Source organism: Stomoxys calcitrans, chromosome 4 (assembly GCF_963082655.1).
Source record: "Stomoxys calcitrans chromosome 4, idStoCalc2.1, whole genome shotgun sequence".
Taxonomy (NCBI): domain Eukaryota; kingdom Metazoa; phylum Arthropoda; class Insecta; order Diptera; family Muscidae; genus Stomoxys; species Stomoxys calcitrans.
Window position 1 is genome coordinate 464,132 of NC_081555.1, and position 20,832 is coordinate 484,963.

Here is a 20,832-nt window from a genome sequence, read left to right on the forward strand (position 1 = left end):
CTTGACCATTGTGTCTATATCCTTCGCAGTTGCCACTTTCTTTTCTGGTTTAAAAGGAATAGACGTGCAGAGTTTGTGCCTAAATGTATGCCAATCCGCCTTTCTTCTGTTTAGCCGAGGGACCAAGGGATCAAACTCCTCCCAGTCGCATATTGTTGTGCTTATATCATCCGATATAAAGGTAATATCTAGTACCTCCTGCTTGTTCCTGGTAATAAAAGCTGGTTTATCTCCTTTATTACAAATCGCAAGATTGCAAATTAAAACATTGAGGTCCGATCTGTGTGGTGTTCATGGCTGTCACGAGAAACTTAGCTGTGAGCTACCGGGTACGTCCACAAGTTGCGGGGTACGTCCACAAATAGAATGCTCCATACGGAGTAGTTTCAACGATAGTCGCGTACATTTAGTGGTATCGAGCGGAGAGTCTTAGTGAGAGGCCGGGCGGCACTAGCTCTTGCACAAATACTGAGTGGCTACGATGCTCGATTTGACAAGGTGAGTTATTGACGCCTTTAAATAACCAATGGCCACCGCGTTCCCTCGGCGATCGGTCCTTTGGATACGAACGAGCTTGCTCACATGCAGGTGCTTGACGAGGATCGCCATCTCCACATGAAATTGTGGCTACAACAACAACACCAACGGTGTGCTGCAGTCTATGCATGGCTGCCATATCATTTTTCAAAAAGTCGTCAGCATTAGGAGGGGATAACCACCGCTGAACATTTTTTTTTTGATGCTCCCGCCAGGATTCGAACACAGGCGTTCAGCGTCATACTTGCTAACGGTGCTACGGAGGCCTCCATTATCAATAAGAAGTATCTTGGTAAAATTTCGAGCGGCTGGATTTATGCGTTCGTCCGCTATCGTGATTTCCGCAAACGGAAGGCCATGGCTAGATCGACTGAGAATGTCAAGGCGAACAAAAATGGGGTCACTGATCAATATTTCGAAGTGTTACAACCAGATGAACTAGATGCGTATAACCCCCATCCTATGGTGAGTATAAAAAAGGATATAACGCGACTTTATATACAGTTTGTTATGGTATAACTACCAAATATTTCCGTTTTATTCATATTATTGGCATAAAAGAACGTAAGATTTAAAGGTTCCAATTGGTATCGGCTTGTTTCTATCTGAAATCACAAAAATATTATTAGTGCTCCAACGCCGCATATTGTGAAGGTGTAATTGTGAAATTGCTTTTCTCCATCCATCGGCTAATTAAATTTTGCACTTCATTGTATTTACGTAATGGTACCATTTGCTGCCTAATCGAATCAAGTATTCAACGAACTATTGATGATTATTAGGTGCAAAGGCCATCCCCAATCCGGCCAAATTTGCATTGTGCTCTTTTGTAGGAAGCCGCATTCGTAGGCACTCGCCATGCAGTTTGTGTAGCAGCAAGGCTTCATTCAATTTCACTAAAAGTAGAACAGAGGGGCATAAAACTAATTAAACTCTTTGGCCTGGCCTCTCGCTTTGCGTCTCATTTAGTATTTATGAAAACAACAAAAGCACTTATTTCTCGTTCCAGGGCTTCAAATAAAATTTGCAAATAAATTTGAGAAGGATCGCTTCAGCCTGCTTTGCACTGGGCGCATTTAAACACCTTTACCACGGTGCTCTTCTGTTTTCCGCCTCACTTGAGTCCGCTGTGTCGAGAAACACTTTTGATTTCAAGTACTCTGCTCGACCTGTTTCCCATTCTCCCCCCTAATGAGATGCAGCATCGACTTAAGTTGAATGGTCATTGAAGGGGGCCAAAGAAAATAATCCAACTTCCAGAAATCGAGAAAAAGAACACATCAAACAAAAAATCAATCCTTGACAGCAGAATAACCTCCACGAGTTGGGGAAAAGAACGCTGACGTAAGTCAAAGTGAAGCACTGACATGACGAAGCGAGCGAGCAAGCACTTGAAGTCGATGCTTTAAAGATGAATTTAAATGAAGTACAACGTTGAGGAGTTTCAAATGCATCGAAAGCCATTGAACAAAAGGATTAAGAAGACTCTCGCCAGCGATATTCCAGTGAGGAGTATTTTTTAAGCTTTTGTGTCTATGTCTATACTGATACGGTGTACACGGGATGAGTTGCATCAGTTGTTCTTATACGATGGTACGATATACGATACATGTCTTTACTCATTGCTTGAGTAGAACTTTGTTACATAATTGTTGTAAAATTTTATTTCTACACCACGGCAACAAGTTAATGCTCAATGGCCTAAAGTTCGCCCAGGCCTCCTTTCAACATCGTGGGTTACCTGAGTAAAGTTCCATAAACTACATTGTTCTGAGGGAAGAAACAATGTGAAATATAGAATGGCCCAACTATTGGAAATCACTCTCCATGCTTAACATATTAAAATATTTCAATTCCTTTACGCGGTAGCCAAATAATATTAGCTTTAGAATATTCCTAGTTCGTATTTTCAATTAAAATGGATCTCGTAGATTAGTAAAATTACCAATGGGTCTAGTTATTAGCTTTGGTTCTTGGTTGTTGCAACCTCATATTCTCACATGTGGTACAAAAGTTCCTATTTCTAGAAATTAGAAAGCTGTCAAAAAGCTGTAAAAAAATAAAATAGCTTGAAAATGTGTTCCAAGTGCCCATTGCTGTCCATTAGGGCATATGACATTTATGAGTGTTTGTTTGTGTTCGAGTTACTCTTAAAATAGCGAAGCATTGTATTTGTGTCCGTTGCATGTGTGTGGCGTGCCGTATGTGTGCTGTAATTGTGGCTCAAGATTGCTTCATGGTTGGTTAGCTTAACCTATGTTGACATCGTCTCGATGGTATTTGACGCCTGACTACATTAAACAAATGACAGCAGCAACATCAGACAACCCTCACGCAAGCCCACTCTCACACACATTCACTCACTCACCGGGGAATGGAAGGACCAGTGCACTAAAGTCTGCAGCAAGGGCTTTAGCAGCGTTTATTACAAACACGAAAGGCAATGGCAACAATGCCATTATAATTTCCGCACATACATAACATGGGTCGGCATCTCTGCTAACCAAGTTGCAACATTAAGTCCTAATGTTTTCTTTCGCCACTGTGTGTGTGTGTGTGTGTCAGTGAGTGTTAGTGTGCATCATGCCACAACAAATGCTGACCAGAATATTTAAATCTCAGACCCACATCCTTGTGCATAGCCCAAAACATTACCACTCACTTGCCCTGAAGAGAGCCCTGCGTTCCTTTTACGATAGGTAGGAACCACAGTGCGGCCATACGAGGGTTGCCTTTTATATTTCGGGTTTGGACAACCCTTGTGTTGCAATCTACCAACTGACAACTCTATCGTAAAACTTGACATTTTGAGGTTATACGTACTCAGAACGTTTTGACATACGAGCGCTATTTGTGTTGTTTACAGTAACTTGAAAGATTCATCTCGCCCAAAAAATTGAATTAAATCGCGAACATTTTCGTGCGATTATTCTTTACAACTTTCGACGTAGATTAACTCAACAACAGTGCATCGATGAACTTAATTCAATTTTTGGCGATGAAGTGGAACTTCAAGAATCTGTGTTTATCGATGGTATGGTGAATTCAACCGAGGTCGCAGTTCACTCCAGGACAAATTTCGTGAAGGTCGTGCAAAATCAGTTGATGTTCTAAAAACAATCGATGCTGTGCGCCAACTGATATTGCAAGATTGTCATGTAACCATGTTTTATCGTGAGATTGAGACAACCTTAGGCATTAGTGGGACCAGCATACATTCAATATTGCATGAAAATTTTACCGTCAAAAAACTATGTTCACTTTGGATCCCACAAAATTTATCAATCGTCAAAAAAGGCTCGTGTCAATAGGTCGAAAGAAATGCTCCACAAATAAGTTAGCGGTGCTGCGAAACGAATCTATGACATCGTGACAGTTGATGAATCGTGGAGTTACGCGTATGAGCCCGAAAGTAAACAGCAGTCGACTGTATGGGTGTTTCTAGATGAGCCAAATCCAACAAAAGTTGTTCGTGCACGAAGCCCTTCCAAGCAAATGATCGTCTGTTTTTTCGGAAGAACAGGACATGTTGGAATCGTACCACTAGAACAACGCAGAACAGTCAATGCTCAGTGGTACACAAGAAATCAGCAAAGCGAACCGCCGAAGACGGATCACACTTCACCACGACAATGCGAGCTCTCACACATCGGCTCAAGCAACTGCATTTTTGATGACTCAAAACATCGGTTTGGTGAGTCCGCGGTATAGACCGGACGTGGCACGGACTGACTTCTTTTTATTGCCGTACATAAAAATAAAATGAGATGTCAACGTTTTTCGACACCTGAAGAAGCGGTTGATGCGTTCAGAACGCATGTTTTGAAGATACCTCAATCAGAGTGGCACAAGTGCTTCGGCAATTGGTTCGAACGCATGGAAGACAATTAAGCGATTTTCGATGATTAATATTTGTTTTCTATGTATTCTCTAATCCCGAAATATAAAAGGCAACCCTCGTATTGGCTAGAAAGAGTTTGTGTCACTTGCCCCTTACAAAGGCAAACACAAAGGAAGGGGAGGCAATTTCCAAATGGACTGGCTGTGAATGGCACCCAATCCAATTTGCATTGTTGTTCGTGATGTGGTGCATTTTGGTCAAGTGGCCACACATGATTAGGAAGGATTGATTATCGATTTGCGATTCAAAATGTGTTTGGGGTTTTATTTGAATGTCCTTCTGGGGCAGCGTCACAAAAAATATATCGGATGGCTGTGTGATCAACGTAAAATGGAAACTTCTGCTATGGTTCTGAAGAAATTCCCAAAACCGAAGAATCCCACAGCTCTGCAGGCAATTCTGTTGCCATTTGTAAATGTCTCACGCTTTTAAATGACATTCAGCGTTTAATTTTGACAGTTCACTGCACCGGAAAATGCATTGAAAGTTCGTTATATTTTGCAGTGCGTTTTCAAGTAATTCGTCCCGTCATGACCACCAAAAATTCGAACATTTTCCCTCATTCTCACATCCTGCCCCCCCCTCCAAAAAACTGTCACTTTTTACCGGTAAAGCCATAAATTTCCATTCAACTTGGAAAACATTTTTTGGCATCACTTGTTATTCGTGCTAAGTTTTCCTCCGTCCAACTCGACAATGCTAGAATTTTACAGTAGAAAATTCAAAGCGGAGAAATCCATGAAAAAGAAAGAAAAACTTAAAAATGGAATCAAATGAAAGCCATGCCGGCCATGAATGGTCACCAATCTTTAGAATCCGTGACAAAGAAATGATGTTTGCATTCAGAAGATAATCGAAATGGAATTTCGATAAATCATTTCTGGTACGACGAGGCAAAGGAGAAGCAAGAAAACTTCTTTGTTTTCAGAAAAATTTATCGCAAATGAAGCAAATAATTGCAGTGAAGTTGGGAAATGACGTTAAGTTCCAAAGTTGTTTGTCCAACAGCATTTGCGTGCAGAACAAATGGCTGGAAAATGTATAGTGACAAAAAAACCCAGAGAACATAAATGTGCATAGCTGGCAGAAAAGCAAATCTACTTAACTACCATAAGAAGTCCGACTTTGTTATTCCGGATAAATGCAAACCAATCGAATCAAATAGAAAATTTTGTTTGAAATCCCAAAAAAAATCGAAATTTACAAGCAAGCAAATTAAAATTTTAATGTCTGTGTTATTTGGTACAAATTATTCACTGTATTTTTTTTTTCATACCCCCAACCACTTTGTGGAGCAGGGTATAATAACCTAGGGCACCCATTGATAAGTACACCGATCAGCTTAGAAGCACTTTCTGATTCGATTTACCTAAGTCCGTCTGTCTGTCTGTCTGTCTGCCATGACGTGCTTTATTTGACGTCCCAATACGAATTCTAAATTTCATCAAAATCGGTCTAGACTTGGCTCCCATATATGTATATAATTTATCCGATATGGCCATAAGGGCTGTAGTTGCCACAATTTTCGTCCGATCTTTCCAAAATTTAGCATGAAGTGTTTTATTTGATGTCCCAATATGTGTGCAGATTTGCAGCTGGGGTGAAAAAAATAGCAGCGCAGAATAGTAAAATCTTTTAACTGAAAACAAAAATTTCATAAATTTACGCGCATTATATGACCATTTATTTTATTATACCCTCCACCATAAGATGGGGGGTATACTAATTTCGTCATTCTGATTGTAACTACTCGAAATATTCGTCTGAGACCCCATAAAGTATATATATTCTTGATCGTCGTGAAATTTTATGTCGATCTGGCCATGTCCGTCCGTCTGTCCGTCCATCCGTCCGTCCGTCTGTCTGTCGAAAGCACGCTAACTTCCGAAGGAGTGAAGCTAGCCGCTTGAAATTTTACACAAATACTTCTTATTAGTGTAGGTCGGTTGGTATTGTAAATGGGCCATATCGGTCCATGTTTTGATATAGCTGCCATATAAACCGATCTTGGGTCTTGACTTCTTGAGCCTCTAGAGTGCGCAATTCTTATCCGATTGGGATGCAATTTTGCACGACGTGTTTTCCTATGATATCCAACAACTGTGCCAAGTATGGTTCAAATCGGCTTATAACCTGATATAGCTGCCATATAAACCGATCTTGGGTCTTGACTTCTTGAGCCTCTAGAGTGCGCAATTCTTATCCGATTGGAATGAAATTTTGCACGACGTGTTTCGTTATTATATCCAACAACTGTGCCAAGTATAGTTCAAATCGGTCCATAACCTGATTTAGCTGCCATATAAACCGATTTGGCACGACGTGTTTTGTTACGATATCCAACAACTGTGCCAAGTATGGTTCAAATCGGTCCATAACCTCATATAGCTGTCATATAAACCGATCTTGGGTCTTGACTTCTCGAGCCTCTAGAGGGCGCAATTCTTATCCAATTTGAATGAAATTTCGCATGGTGTTTTTTATTGTTTCTTTCAACAACTATGTCAAATAAAGTAGAAGTCGGTTCATAACCTGATATAGCTGCCATATAAACCGATCTGGGATCTTGACTTCTTGAGTCTCTAGAGGTCGCAATTATTATCCGATTTGCCTGAAATTTTGTACGACGGATTCTTTCATGACCATCAACATACGTGTTTATTATGGTATGAATCGGTCCATAGCCCGTTGCAGCTCCCATATAAATCGATCTCTCTATTTTACTTTTTGAGCTCACAAAGAGCGCAATTCTTATTCGAATTGGCTGACATTTTACACAGGTCTCCAACATATAATTTAATTGTGGTCCAAACCGGACCATATCTTGATATCGCTCTAATAGCAGAGCAAATCTTTTCTTATATCTTTTTTTTTGCCTAAGAAGCGATACCGGGAAAATAACTCGACAAATGCGATCCATGGTGGAGGGTATATAAGATTCGGCCAGGGCGAACTTAGCACGCTTTTACTTGTTTACCCTAATCTTTTTTGTACGAGTATCGTCAAACACTAAGTTCTTATAAATTATTAATTTATTGAACAACCTATGCTGTGTAAAACTTCTTTGCAAAGACGTTCCAGTGACCCCATAAAGTATATATATTCTTGGTCGTCATGTCATTTTAAGTCGATCCAGCCATGCCCGTCTGTCTGTCTGTCAAAATCACGCTAACTTTCGATGGAGTAAAGCTAGACGCTTGAAATTTTGTACGAATACTTCTTATTAGTGTAGGCCGATCCATAGCTGCGATATAAACCGATCTTGAATCTTGACTTCTTGAGCCGCTAGAGAGCGCTATTCTTATCCGATTTTTCTGAAATTTTGCAAGAGGTGTTTTGTTATGACTTCCAACAACTGTGCCAAATATGGTTTTAATTGGTTTATTACCTGATATAGCTACCATATAAACCGATCTGGGATCTTGACTTCTTGAGCATCTAGAGGTCGCAATTATTAGACTGAAATTTTTTTACAGCGACTTCTTTCATGAACTTCAGCGTGTCAATTATGGTCTGAATCGGTCTATAGCCTGATACAGCTCCCATATTAATCAATCTCCCTATTTTACTTCTTGAGCCCCGTTAGGTCGCAATTTTATTCGAATTGGCTGAAATTACACAACGACTTCTACTATAGTCTCCAACATTCAGTTCAATTATGGTCCGAATCGGACGATAACTTGATATTATAGCTCCAATATCATAGCAATTCTTTCCTTTTATCATATGTTTGCCTAAAAAGAGATACCGGTAAAAGATCTCGACAAATGCGATCCATGGTGGAGGGTACAGCGGTCAAAAAAAGTATTCATCATTAGCAAAATTGATAATAAATTCACTTATTTTGGGTAATTGAAGAAAATTTAAAGTAAACAAATAATGCAGTTTTATGCAATAGTTTATTTTTCGTAATATGTTTTAAAATAAATTCAAAAAATAAATTTAATTAGCGCAAAAAATGCAATTTTATATAATAACACCAACAACAGAACAAAAAAAGTATTCATCATTGATGTGCTATCATCAAAGTCAAATTCAAATATTATTTGGGAATCCCCCTTTTCTGTTTTATTTAGTAAAGGAGGCTTTGCCCTTGACAGCAAATATTTAATTTCATTGAAAATATAGTTTTTGTCAAAATGGGTCGTAAGCAAAACGAGATTTCTGATGAGGTAAAAGTTTTAATAATAAAACACCACAGGAATGGTTTAACTCAAAAAACTATCAGTGAAATATTAAATAGACCACGATCTACTATACAATCCATCATCAGAAAGTGGACAGAAACGAAAACTGTTGACAATAAACCAAGATCTGGTCGACCAAAAGTACTTTCAGTTGGAGATGTGCGTTGGCTAGTGCGGCAAGTTCAGAAAACTCCGAAGACAAATGCGACCATTCTTCGTAAAAACACTATGGAATATTTAGGGAAGGAAGTTACTACACAAACAATTCGAAATACACTCAAAAGGCATAGTTACAGAGGAAGAACTGCACGTAAGAAGCCCTTTATAAATAAAATAAACCGAGTGAAAAGGCTAAACTTCGCAAAAATGTATGTAAAACAGCCCGAATCATTTTGGAAAACAGTCATTTTTGCAGACGAGAGCAAGTTTAATCTTTTTGGGTGCGATGGAAAGGTCATAGTGTACAGAAAACCAAATACAGAGCTTGAAGAACGAAACACAGTTGCTACTGTAAAACATGGTGGAGGTGGTTTAATGGTTTGGGGGTGTATGGCGGCTTCAGGAGCGGGAAATCTTGAAATTATTAATGGAGTAATGGATCATAAGTATTACATTGACATTTTAAAGAGGAATTTAAAAGATAGTGCTGTAAAACTTGGGCTTGGTAATAACTTTCAATATTATCAAGATAATGACCCCAAACATTCTGCTTTAAATACCAAGATGTGGATGCTGTATAACTGCCCCAAAGTCATTAAAACTCCTCCTCAAAGTCCCGACTTGAACCCAATTGAACATCTTTGGGAACATCTCGAACGCAAATTGAGAACGCGCAATTTTTCGAGCAAGAGTCAAATGCAACAGGTGATAATGGAGGAATGGGCTAATATAGACCAAAATATAACCGCTAAATTAGTCCAATCGATGTCAAACCGTTTAAAAGAAGTTATAAGACGCGGTGGTCGAATAACAAAGTATTAATTTTTTTAAATTATGTTATTTATTTTTTTGTTTTTTTGCAATGATGAATACTTTTTTTGTTTAATTTTTTGTGTTCAGCTGTAAAATGGCCCTTTTTGTTCCAATAAATACTATTTTTTTCTTTAAAAACAATGAAATTGTGTACATATATATCACACAAGCACTACTGCATCATTAGTTTAATATGTTTTTATTCCAATTGTCTTTTGTAGACTTATTAAAAAAAAAACATTGAATGATGAATACTTTTTTTGACCGCTGTATATAAGATTCGGCCCTGCCGAACTTAGCACGCTTTTACTTGTTTAAAAATAATTTGTTATAGGCTTTGGTTTTTACACCCAACCAAATTTGTTATTCAAAACAACAAAAATGTTAACAGCTAAAACAACAACTTTTTGCTGAAAGCAGACATTACTGCTGTTTCAGCAAACATAGGGCTGCTGTATTAGCAAACTGGGAATTCAAATAACAAAATCTGCTGTTTGCTATGTATGCTACTTTTTATGGTTGCCTGTTAGGCTGACGACAGAGTGCGAGCTTGAAGCGTTGCTATGATATGGCGATAGATGGCGCTTTAAATCTCTGCGTGTGTTGTGTTATGCCATAGCGCAAATGCTGTCAGAAGAACAAGCGAGACGGCACTAGTGCGAGCGATAAAGTGTGTTGTGAAATGAATTACAGAAGGAACTCGCTTTGTCTCTGTATAATAATTTCTTTGTTTATTTTTTAATTTTACCGTTATTGACTGTATGGGATTCATAATTTTGCATTTCAATGGCATTGATCATTTTGTGTCCAAAATTTAATATATTTAATGAATAAATAATACTCCATTCAATCAAATTTGACTCCAAAGTTACTATTAGTTTTTTGGCGGGCGGAGTTGGGATTTTTATGAAATTTGGCCAGTTCTTTTCTAGTTTGTGTTACATTTTCGTCAAAATATGGTCCTGGTTTAATTAAAAAATTTCTCCGGGTGATTTTTTTTTAATTACATAGACTATGGATTTTCCTATTATTTTTTCGACTTTTTTTTATTTGAAGAATTCAAAAAGAAAGCTTTCTTTTGAAAAACGCATTGCAAGTATTGTGCGACAAAAAATTCTTCATCTGAATCAATTTTCAGTAAACAAGCACCACTCTACAACTTAAACAGGTGATGTAAACAAACAACACGCTTTGCTCTCTATCGCACTCACTCTACCGTATTATAGCATTAAAAAATCATGAACTATTTTAGCATATAACATCGCATGGGATCTTGCCTGCACTCTGCCGTCAGCCTTACTTTGTTGTAAGAGATGATTTTATTTTGTCGAATATTACGGTAAAGGAGCTACCTGATCCACACATTGTTATACAATACATTTCGAAATGTGGCTGAGCTAGCTCGCATTTTTTGTTATTGCTTGCTCTGTGCATTGATCGGCATGGCCTTTTGTATCTAAATTAAAAGAAAAAAGGTTATGGAAAGTATACGTTCAGTGGTGATTATAAACATCCACTGAGACACACATTTACATATGTGTTCTATTTTTTTTCTTCTAACATCCCCTTCATAATTAAGCAGCAGTCATTATCAGCAAACACAGACTTTTCAGCAGTAAGTCTGCTACTCTGAAATTGTAGTACTGCTGTTGTATTAGGAGAACTACTGCTACAATAGCAACAAAATTTACTACTTATATTCAGCAGACAGTGTTTGGAATTTTCAGCAAACTTTTTTCTATGAGTAGTGTATTAAATAAATGCGATGGACATCCTCGGGCAATAATGTCAATTTAATACTTCGAGTGTGTCATGTTTGCAGCAAACTTTTTTTTTCACAGTAAAAGCTTTGTAGACGAAGTTGAACATTATATTTGACAGCGAATTTCGTTTCACATCGATGAGTGTTACACTTAAAAACAGTCTTCCAAAAAGGATTCTATTAGAATGCCTGTGACTTATATAATCAATATTGACTTTAAAAGGTGTTACTTGGTCACTGTACATTGTACATGATCAACATAGAAGATTCTGTGCAAACTGCAAAACGTTGGTAATTCGTTTCTGGTTTTTTTTCTTCGTTCTAAGAAAATGTGTAAACAACAAAAGGCAATAACTCCGCCCCTTGGCAGGGCCTCATTTGCCGTCTCTCGATTATCGTAGAAGCTAAATTTAATATTCTTTACCGCCATTTCGCCATTCGAGTTAGGTTTTGGCGGCACAAACGTTGATACGATTTTTACAATCTTGTTTTTACATCTCTTAAAGCTCTCGTTTCCATTTGGAAAAATATGACCTTTGGGTCAAGACTTGTCGCCACGTACCAAGACATTGTATTGAACGACTGCCCTGGCTGGCTACCACCATCTATTACAGTGAGGACAAAGTTAACCCAAGTTAATGCTCACCAGCTCGTTCCGTGGTTAACTCATAAAAGCAACAAATTATATAATTGGCTATAAGAATACGCTTAGATGGCAGAAACCAGAACTAGAAACCAGAGTCGGCAGCAAACCCATAAAAAACAACGCATCACACATTCAAATCGTTGCCGACTACAATGTCCGTTGACAGAGTCTCTTGCAACGTGAGATTCCGCGGGAGTGCACGTTTAGTAGTAGTGTTATTGGCCAGAGGTTGGATGGCTTTACTTGTTTTTGAGTGCTGCATAAGAGCTGAACGGAATATCGGTGGAAATGTATATTCTGCCAGTAGAATGATTGAATTTTGAAAAGGGTGGATTTAAATTAGAAAAGCCAAGATTTCTTGTATACCTACTTAGACCAGAGTGCTTAAAATAAGCGTTTTGATTTTTAGCTGAAAAATTTTAGGATTGAAACCTTTTTTTTTTTTAATTATAATCCCTTAACCAATGCGAAATATATTTTAGTTAAATTTATACACATACATAAATATGGAGGCCACCGTAGCGCAGAAGTTAGCATGTCCGCCTATGACGCTAAACGCCTGGGTTCAAATCCTGGCGAGACCATCAGAAAAATTTTTCAACGGTGGTTTTCCCCTCCTAATACTGGCAACATTTGTGAGGTACTACGCCATGTAGAACTTCACTCGAAAGAGGTGTCGCATTGCTGCACGTTGTTCGGACTCGGCTATAAAAAGGAGGCCCCTTATCATTGAGCTTAAAACTTGAATCGGACTGCACTCATTGATATGTGAGAAGTTTGCCCCTGTTCCTTAGTGGAATATTCGTGGGCAAAATTTGCATTTTACATAAATATGTATGAAAATTATATACAAATACTTTGCAAGTGAAATAATACGTGAAAAGTTTCCCACTACATTTCCTCTGAACATTCCCTTTAGCAACAGGTGATACCTTTCTTTCATCAATGAGTACAATCCGCGATTAAAGTTTATGCTCAATGATAAGGGGCCTCCTATTTTATGCCGAGTCCGAACAGTGTGCCGCATAGCGACACCACTTGGTAGAGAAGTTTCAACATGGGAGGATGCCTCACAAATGTAGCCAACACTAGTAAGGGGATAACCACAACTTACATATTTTATGTTCACGCCGGGATTTGAACCCAGGCATTTGGCGTCATGGGTGGACATGCTAAACTCTGCACCACGGTGGTCTCCAGGAGAAAAGTGTCTTTTTTTACGAAGAAACACCGTTGCAACGTTCCCATATTCTTCTGCAAATAGTGGTTTAGTGGTATTTTGACAAAGTATGGGCTCAACCCGACCGGTTGATCCAATCTAAAGATTACACTAATTCAATAAAATGCTACATACATTTTTGAATAAAAAAAAAACAATTTTGAAGAGAATTTCATATGAAATTTAATAATCGGTCAAGATGAACTGTGTAATGAACTTACTTTAATTGGCTATGACAGAACATGTGTTCCACTTGCCGAGAATAGCATTCCAAGCGCCTCGATCTAAAATCTCTGACACCAAGTTTCGAGGTGTCTCCCACCACTTGATCTTTCCATCGGGCTTTTGGTCTTCCCGGTTTGCGTGTACCACCGTGTTTGTCTTCAAATAACTTCTTTGCTGGAGCTTCTTCATCCATTCTGACAACATGACCTAGCCAACGCAGCCGTTGTATTTTATGCGTGTAACTATGCTATCGTCGTCATACAGCTCGTGGTTCATACGTCGCCTATATTCTCCATTAACGCAATCTGGTTCATATATTTTACGAAGAATCTTTCGTTTTTTTCAAATACTCCAAGCACTGCCTCATCTGCCTTCACAAGTACCCATGCTTCAGAACCATATAACAGCACAGGTAGTATCAGTGTCTTGTATAGTGTAATCTTCGCCTTTTAAACTGTTTACTTAGACCAATGTAGCATCTGCTTGCCAGTATTATTCTTCACTTTATCTCAAAAATGGTGTCATTCGTTTCGGTCACGGCGGTGCCGAGGTAGATAAAGTTACTGACTATCTCAAAGTTTTGGTTCCCAACTTTCTCCATTTTCTTTATCTGCTCGGTTGTACAAGGTGTTTGGGAGTTGAAACCATTCATTTTTTCTTATCTCCATTTACTGCCAGACCCATTTTCACTGACTCTCTTTCGATTCCTTCAAAGGCAGTCGTTACTACTTCCGGTGACCGACCTATGATGTCGATGTCGTCGGCATAGGCGAGTAGCATGTGTTTCCTTGTGATTAGTGTGCCATATCTATTCACATCTGCATCTCGTATAATCTTCCCCAGCAGTATATTAAAGAGAGCACTCGATAGGCTGTCTCCTTGTCTGACACCTCGTTTGCTATTAAATGGTTCAGAGAGATTCTTTCCGATTCTTACTGAGGAACGCGTGTCAGCCAGTGTCATCCTGCAGAGTCTTAGTTATTTTGCAGGGATACCAAACTCAGACATGGCTTGAAATACCTTTGAACGTAAAGGAGTATCGAAAGCGGCTTTGTAGTCAACAAAGAGATGGTAGGTGTTGATTTGTCCGTCTCGGGTCTTTTCCAGGATTTGGCGCAGTGTGAATATCTGGTCCAGGTCAAAAACCCCACTGATAGGATCCAATTATCTCATTGACTTTAGGTTTTAGTCTTTCACACAGTAATCTTTTACACAGTGTAATGAAAATTTTCAGATAATTTTTCGAAAATGTAAATTTTTTCAAACCGCTGTGAGTTGAAATTGCATTGTATTGTAAAGCGAAATCGAAATCGAATCTTTCACACCATTTTGCGCCGGTCCCCTATTTTTTCTTATAATTATGTAACCTGGAATGGCAGAGAAAACAGAATTCGAGTTTGTGAAATGAACTGGCAATTCTGCTAAATTACTTAGCACCCTCGTTTGAAAAAGGTGTGGATGTGTGCAAAGCCAGAATGCAAACAGTGACACTAAGAAGTTGTTTCAATTGGTGGGAAAGGTTTGTGATTTCGTGTTACCAATTTTTCACAATTCAAAACATTTGCCTGGAGAGCGTATGGGCCAACCCACACATTCCTTCAGTGGCCAACTGGGTATAGTTTTGCATATCTTTAAGATGATGTTCGAATAAAGTTCTAAAAGTCGTTGGAAAGGGCCTTGGGATTAATTTACAAGCCATTTGTGCTTGAGGCCAAACACTTTTCACATGAAAAGGGGTGAACCTGGATTTCGAATTTTTCGGAATATTTTCCCTTTGAATTCATCACTGTAAGTTACAGCCAACAGTATTACATCATGCCTTGGCCGCCGTTTTGCTTTGTTGTAGGTAGCTTCTTTCATCGCCGCCATGTCGACTCCTTGACACAGCCGGGGAGCCATTGCTGTTGTTACTTACCTTGTTTTATGGCACGTAATTGAAAGTTTTAATATCAAGAAAGTCATCGTCCACTCCTTTGAAGCATAAAACAGACACAAACCACAAAGAGCACTCCTTAATTTGTGTAACAACATGCGCCCTACATTACGCCAGGGCACATGGACACATGGCTAATTGTGGTTTACTTCGCAAACCTCAACAAGTTTTTCTGTGGTTGTCATTTATCCACAGAGATATTTATTCCAAAAATTAGAAGTTCTTCAAACACATCGACATTCATCTAAGAGTGCTCAGTTATACAGTCTCCTTAAGGATTGGAACATACATCAACTATAATCGCAACAGGTGTAACAGGGTGTTTATATGGTACTGCATTCCATTATCGAAACTAGCATATACTGTCCCTTTATAATCGACCATTCCCAGTTGCTTACCAAACATTCCTTTGTCAATAGCCATACTAGGATGGATGTCAGAGTGTTGAGCGGGCTTGAAGTCTGTCTCTTCCACCACTTTCGATAAGTAGACGAGCAGGCCTCTTCACTTGGATACTGTTTGTGGCAGCAGCAGCTAGCAGCCAAGTCATGAAATAACCTGTTGCACTTTGAGGTTTGCGACACCCAACCCTCCCCGCCCCCCTCGCTGATAATCCTCCTGAAGGTGCAGGCAGACAAACTCACATTTTCCTAACATCTTCATAGATTGTGGCCCACAATATACAACAGGTTTTCCTCACTGCAAACAAAATTTGATTAAGTGTTTCGTTATTTTCCATTTTCCCCATTGAAGCGAAAATGAAAAATGGAAAATTGAAATTTGTGAATGACTCGTAATTGTCATTAGGTAATGGCCAATGTAGGTCATAGTGGGTGCCTCGAACCTTGTCATTAGGGGGAACTCTTTATTGGGCACATTGAGCCAAATGATGAGGATGGCACCCTTGCCATGAATGCATTGGCCACTGAATTCCCCCCTAATGGCTCTATTAGTGCATCTCTGTGAACTCAGTGAGTGTATGTGAGTGATTTACGGACTGCTCGGATGTGTTATTCTGCCAAGCAGTTAGATGAAATTGGAATCTCTAAAGCAATTTAAGCTGGTAAAATATGTTAAAACTTTGCCCTCCCCCTGCACTTTGCTTAATTGGGGACATATGATGTGTTCTAGTTAGAAGTCAACATATTTTTGTAATATTTTGTTCTGTGTTTGTTTTTTTTTTAGTTTTTGCAGGGAGTTCGTGCTCCGACTTTAAGTCCCTGTGCCATTTTAGCCATTTGCATGAATCATTTCTCTACATTTGTGAATAAACAAGCTCACATTTCCGGTGGTGATGGATGTTTTTTGTACTGCACTCCATGTTTTCCTCCAGGCAGATATGAGCTATTGCAGAGCCATGGTTTTGGGGGACGCAGTTTCCAGGTGCCCACGAACGTATGTGAGAACTTTTTCTTCAAAGAGATCCAGCAGATCATCGTATCCCATGAAATAATTATTACTGAGTTCCCCTTTCTCGAATCAAAACTGAATGCGGAAATAACGGCATCATCTGTTCGCTACACGCTGCAACTTTGGCACTAAGAAAAGCAAAATTCTCCCTCTTAGACGATGGATGTACCTGGTAAATTGACTCACGAATTATTTTATGACATTAAACGTAATATTCCAACAAATTTACCTACATTCGAAATATCCATTTGCGACCCTATAAATATTCTTGACCGTCGCAATAAATCTAAGACGATCTGGCCATATCCGTGCGTCTGTCTGTTGAAATCACGCTACAGTCTTTAAAACTAGAGGTATTGAGCTGAAACTTTGCACAGATTCTTTTTTTTTATCCATGGGCAGGTTAAGTTCGAAGATGGACTATATCGGATATAGGCCCCATATGGACCGATCTGCCGATTTAAGGTCTTAGGTCCATTAGGGACAGTGAGTTGTGGTGTTTCAGATTTAGATATTGCTGCCATATAGACCGATCTCTCGATTTAGGGTCTTAGGCCCATAATATGCGCATATATTGTCTGAAATTTGGTATAGCGAGTTGTGTTAGGATCCTTGATATATCAGTTCAATATGATCCAGATCAGTCCAGATTTGGATATAGTTGCCATATAGACCGATTACCCGATTTAAGGTTTTAAATCCATTAAAGGTGAATTTATTAAACGTTTTTGCTGAAATTAGGCACAATAAGTTACGACATTCGTAACGAGTATAGTTTAAGGTCTTGAGCCTATAACAGGCGCATTTATTGTCCGATTTCGCTAAAATTTGGTATAGCGAGTTGTGTTAGGCTCCTCGACATCCCCGTTCAGTACAGCTCAGATCGGTACATATATAGTTGCCATATACACCAATCTGCCGATTTAAGGTTCCAGACCCATAAAGATGAATTTGTTAACCGATTTTGCTGAAATTAAGCATAATGAGTTGCGAATTTCGAGGTGCATACCTCGAATATGGTCAAGATCGGGCTATATTTGGATATAGCTGCCGATCTCTCGATTTAAGTTCTTGAGACAATAATAACGCGTTTATTACTCGATTTCGCTGAAATTTGATACAGTGCGCTGTGTTAGGCTCTTTGATATTCGTATTCAATATGGTTCAGCTCGGCCTATATTTATAGCCAGTGTGCCTATATCGAAACGAATTTTTCGTGTAATTCAAGAGTACGTTTAAACTGCAATACGAGCAAAAAGAGAAGAATTCATCATCATATTCAAAAGCACTAATAACTCATCAAAAATAAATACTATAACCCGTCTATATAGACGAAAATAGATCGGAATTAAAAGCCTAGACAGACGAAAAGCAACCGTTCGACATCGAGAAACAGGCTATTATATACCAATCTCCAGATTTAACTTCTTATGCCCTAAGACATGAATTTTTAACAGATGACTGTGGCACAATGAGTTGACTGAGTTAGACCCTTACATAGTCTTCTTGAATATGGTCGAGATCGGACTATATTAAGATATAGCTGCTATAGGTTCATAAATGATAAATTGTTCGCGGTATTATGGCGAAATGTTTTTTATCTATATATATATATATATCCGTGGTGGAGCCGTGCCAAACTTTGGATACCCTTTTGCCATTTTACTTGTTATGTATATTTCACTAACCCCATCCCGTTTCTCTCACATCTCCCACGACGCCTTACAGTCGTCATTTCAAAACAAAACTCCAGTTTGGGACTGAAGTGGGAAAATCTCGCTCTAGTGAAATATCACCGCAATGTCTCATATGCTGTAGGACTACTTTGCAATTCTTTCTGCCAATAGGTCGTTCCTCACAGTTCCATGTGGCACACACTGGTGCATGTGCCTGTGGTTTCATGTTGTGCTTGTTGATGTAATTTTTTGACATTTCCTGAATGATGTGTCCACATAGTTCTTCGCCATTGACAGCCGTCCTGGGCAGGGTCTAAGAGGAGAGACCGGTGACAGCATCCCTTTTTAGGATGTTTTTGTGCAGTGTATTTGCTTGGCTGAAATGTCTGCCTGAAGAATGGCCCGGCCTCAGTTCTTTGTGCCATGAATCAAACGGAATGGAATAACATTGCCAATGGATGTTCCATGTTAATGGAGTTTGTGCTTCATTTGGTCTTTTGTGAAGTTTTGTTTTTTCTTGCCAATCGTAGGTGAGCACAAATTTCTTTATAGAAACCTGTGATTGATTTTGCATGCGAAAATAAGTCATTTCGGAAGAATCGGATCATAAAACAAGACAAAACTCTTTTTAGAGCTTCTAGTTCGATTAAGGAGAAATCAGCTCTCCTTTAGCAATAGGTTGAGGTCCAATACTGACGTCTGCTACTATTTGTGTTTTCGGAAAGACAACAAATTAAGATTTTCCCATCAGGGTCATTCGCATTTATCTCAGCAATGGCAAGAAAACACACACAAAAACAAAAATAGTTCATTACCCAAGAACTGATTACAGCCTTTAGAATTTGTTTAGGTGTGTGTAGCTGCCATCACAATGAGTGTGGCATTCTCTTGCTGGTCTCCTTTTGAAGAATGCCCGGTTGGTTTATTCCACACCAGAGACCATAAACAAAGGCAGCTGATAAAATCAAGTTTCTCACCAGGAAGTCCCTTAGCTCCCTCTCCCGACTGGATCTGCATCTTCTAAACACTTTTGTCCAACCACCACCACCACCCACTTTATTTCACTTCACTGCACTGCACTTCAATTTAATCTCTTCCATGATGCATTAGCGATGGAAAATGCAGAGTCTATTAAAAGTGCTTAAGACAATCGCCGGATTGCAGGCTATGATTTCAGCCCACAGAAAGCTTAATGAAAACGAGAAACATGCACACACTCACCCGCCCCGTGCTCCCCGTAACCCATATCTGCGGTTGAGTGCATGGGAGGTGGTGAGTGGCATCTTTCAGTTGCATGCGGCCTATGCTGACTTGCAGGCTAGCTAGCAGACTGCCTGCCTGGTGGTGGTGGTTAGGTTGCTAGATTGCGCTGCATCTCATTTCGTTTGTGGCTCCGTAGCAGTGGAGGGCGAGGGGGCCATGTGCACACTGATGTGGCACCTACCTACCTACCTGCCATCCAATGCCCATGCATGCGCCAGAGTAGTATTAAGTGCATTTGTACAAATACACCAACAAAAACATAGGCAAATGCCAGTTTATCCAGCAGATATAATTGGGGACCGGTTTTTCGTTAGAAAGGATTTTCAATGAGAAAATTATTTAAGAGCCAAGATCCACAGTGGGGTGTGAGAGGGAGAGCAACAGGGTTGCTCATTTCGATGGTATAGCAAGCGAGGGCAACTCTAAAGAACTCCCTGAAACGATGTTCGATCGTTCGAAGGCTGAGGGGTGATGGGTATGCCAATACATCTTGCCCTAAATGTGCGCCGCATAAGCGTTGCATTTTATCGTATGGAAGCAAAAAAGGACCACTTATTTATTCGTTGCTATGCACCAAATTAGGTCCAAGCATAACGGTCTTTTCGCACAGCAGGAAAACACGCCTTTGACTTGCCATCTAATCCATCGATGCAAACGAGCAATGCAATCGGCTATAAGACATGCAATTCATCTCAAATCAATGATCAACATTTATCCGCTGCTGGATCACAGCATTTTTAATCTCAACTTTGATATCTCCATCGGGACTTACAGCATGAGGATTATGTCGAAACCAGTCGGCCAAGTAACAAATATCTACGCTGAATTTTTCCTTTCACCACTACCTGATAAATGAGACGAGCAGACTAGAGTCCACATCTTCACCACCACCTGCCTGTGGCAGCCGACGGGCAGTGTACAGCACACACAACAATGTGAAAAGTCAGCAACAAAATGGCAACATTGACCGGTCTACAAATTTGAGAACCACCAAGTGAGAGAGTTAATTAACATTAACATTGAAATCCATCCTAACATAAAATCCACATGTAACACGAATGCGAGCGCCAAGGAGAGAGTGCGAGAGCGAGAGAGTCTCAT

The 20,832-nt window shown here is 39.4% G+C and overlaps 1 long non-coding RNA gene across 1 annotated transcript; it reads left to right on the forward strand.

The window, feature by feature from the left end:
• Positions 1–780: 780 nt before the first annotated feature.
• Positions 781–17,122, forward strand: LOC131997135 (uncharacterized). The gene is made up of 2 exons (XR_009398078.1): positions 781–1,002; positions 16,568–17,122. It is a non-coding gene; the product is annotated as an uncharacterized LOC131997135 (long non-coding RNA).
• The last annotated feature ends 3,710 nt before the right edge of the window (positions 17,123–20,832 follow it).